At 32.9% G+C, this 2,830-nt stretch overlaps 1 pseudogene; it reads left to right on the top strand.

Moving 5' to 3' along the window:
• The first annotated feature begins 906 nt into the window (after window positions 1-906).
• Window positions 907-1,681, top strand: LOC119536697 (annotated as a pseudogene).
• The last annotated feature ends 1,149 nt before the right edge of the window (window positions 1,682-2,830 follow it).

Raw genomic sequence — 2,830 nt, 5'->3', positions numbered from 1 at the left:
TTTTTCTTGAGCATTACTCAGATACTCTAGTGTATGGTCAGAAAAAGAAATAGTTGCCATTAACTAAGATTCTACTTTTATAATGGAGAGAATGTTAAGAAAAGAGTGTCAGAAGTAGTTGGAGAGAATTATTTTAGTGATGAAGCTTGGATTCTAACCTTATTAAGGAGAGTAATGTGAATAAAATTTTGTAATAGAAAATAAAAATTTGTTGGCTAACATCTTGATGTTCTAGATTAGTAAGTATTAAATATAATAATTACCATATTGTGGCTGGTAATAGGGAAACTTTGAAAAAGAATGTCCAGCTTCAGTGGCTTACACATTCAGGTAAGGAGATGAGACAGGCACATAAAAAGAAAACAAAAATGCAGAACATTTATTCCCTAGTGACAAATGAAAGGAAAAACAGAGTTCTAATTGAATATATGGTGAGAAGCATCACAATTCTGTGTAAATGAAGAGCAAAAGTTTATCAAAAGATTCAAGGATGCATTTGAGATCATGAATCCATATTTGACTGGAAAAAAAGCCCAATTGCATGCCCCCTGTCACACTGTAAATTGAATTAACATACATGATGGTTGGTATGATAAGAATGCAAATCTACTATTATAAACAAATTATATGTACATTTAATTGATTGAACTGATTTTATCTACAGATGATTTCACTGCTCCTGGTTTCACATCAAATCTCCCAGAATCAATGAAACCACATGTCAGAGAGCAATTATAAATTCAAAACTAATGTCCCAATAGAATTACAAAAGGAAAATGCAGCCAAAAAATGTAAATGCATAGACAGAAAACAAATTGAAAATTACAGAAGTGAATCTCACTACAATGATGGAATTTTTTTTTTTCTGATATACTCAAATTCATCTGGTTTCTTTCTGGATTTTTCTTGGTCATCTATGTACTTATCCTGATGGGCAATAGCATCATAATTCTAAAAACAGGAATAGATCCCACACTTCAGATCCCAATGTATTTTTTTTCCTTCCTAGAAAACTGTTATGTGTCCTACACTGCACACCACTCTTGGGACACAGAGAAGAAGAATTTCTTTAGTTGCCTATTTCTACACAAATGTGCTTCATCCTTATGTTGGGGGCCACAGAGCGCTTCCTCCTGGCACTGATGGCCTACGACCAATTCATGGTCATTTGTAACCCACTGCACTGGTCTCCAGTCATGAGCCAAAAGACGTGTATACAACTGGTGGCTGGCTCTTGGATCACTGGAATTTCAGTCCAGACAGGGCAGACATGCCAGATATTCTCTCCATTCTTTTGTGGGTCTAACCATATCAACAACTTCTTCCGTGACATCCCCCTAATACTCAAGCTGGCCTGCGAATCATTGAGAATGAAATGTTGGTCTACATAGTTGCTGGATTGTTTGTCACAGTTCAAATTCTATTAATACTTTTCTCCTACACCAAACTCATATGCACAATTCTTAAATTACCTTCAGCCACAAATTGGGCCAAAGCCTTCTCCACCTGCCCAACTCATCTTATGATTGTGGTGTTATTCTGTGGATCAGAAATGATCCAAGATCAGTCACTCATCAGGAACTGACAAAATGCTCTCTCTTTTCTATATTATTGTGGCTCCCCACTTAATCCTATAATATACAGTCTAAGGAACATGGATGTCATAATGGTACTGAGATAAATTTCGCATAAATAATGTCATTTATTAAAGAATGAATTATATTTGCATTTACAAGAGATGCTTTCTCATATATTTGTAATGAAATTTCAACAGATATTAGCCTTTAATTTTACTTGTTGCCTAACAATATTATTTCCAATGTATGGAATTTAATATTGAGAGACTTGCCTATGTTGTTATCCAAATTGTACATGTATCAGCAAATTACAAACCATTCCATTAATAATTCTATAATTTTATTGTGCAATGTCCCCTCTCAGTGAACACTTTTTGATAACGGCTGATGTAATATAATTAGTTGTAATGTAAACTCCATCATTTATTGTAAATTATATCACTGATTTGCACAGAGTTGTAACAGTCATTTTAAAAATGAGGTTGTCAAATGTGCATTAAATAAAAATATACATGCAGTTTTGCCCAGAAATGACTCTCCAGAAAAACCAGTCCTTGGAGAAAAAAAAAAAGGACCTATCAATGAGGACATAATTTTATAAAGATGATCATACATCAATAGAAGTGAATATTCAGTATGGTTATATGTACATCTGAGTCAAAATTTTGGCTTAATACAATACTGTGAATTGATCAAAGTAATATTATCACTTAAAATATATGCACATAATTAGAAGAGGCATGGAAATATTCACACTATGTATATATATTCCTGGAGATAATAAAAGGAAGAGGAAATCTTAAGAGAGAAAGAAAAAAGTTACTGTATAGTTAGATATCTGCTATAAAAAGATATGCACATAGCGTATACACAGTTTACAAATACACACACATTGAAATTATGAATGTAAATATAGTCATCAAACTTTAATTGTGGATATTGCAGAGTAAATTTTTCAGTGATATTTATTTTGCTTTTCTGATTTTTTTGGTGTTTACTACAATGAACCCATAGTCTCCATGTAATCAAAACATAATAAATCTTTATTCATTATGGATAAGGGAAAGGATAGCAATTAGTTGCATGTATTTTTCTCAATTTTAATTGATATAATTAATCTTATCCTTTTGTACTATGCCATGATACCTAATGAATCCTTCATGTATGAAGGAACAGCTCTCTAAGAGTACATGACCTGCAGTGAGGAAATACAGATGGAAAATAACGTGGTGCAGCATGTACCTGCTTTTAAG

The sequence above is a fragment of the Choloepus didactylus genome, chromosome 6 (assembly GCF_015220235.1).
Source record: "Choloepus didactylus isolate mChoDid1 chromosome 6, mChoDid1.pri, whole genome shotgun sequence".
Taxonomy (NCBI): domain Eukaryota; kingdom Metazoa; phylum Chordata; class Mammalia; order Pilosa; family Megalonychidae; genus Choloepus; species Choloepus didactylus.
The sequence above is the reverse complement of the archived record's forward strand: the minus strand, read 5'-3'. Positions and strand labels throughout refer to the sequence as shown.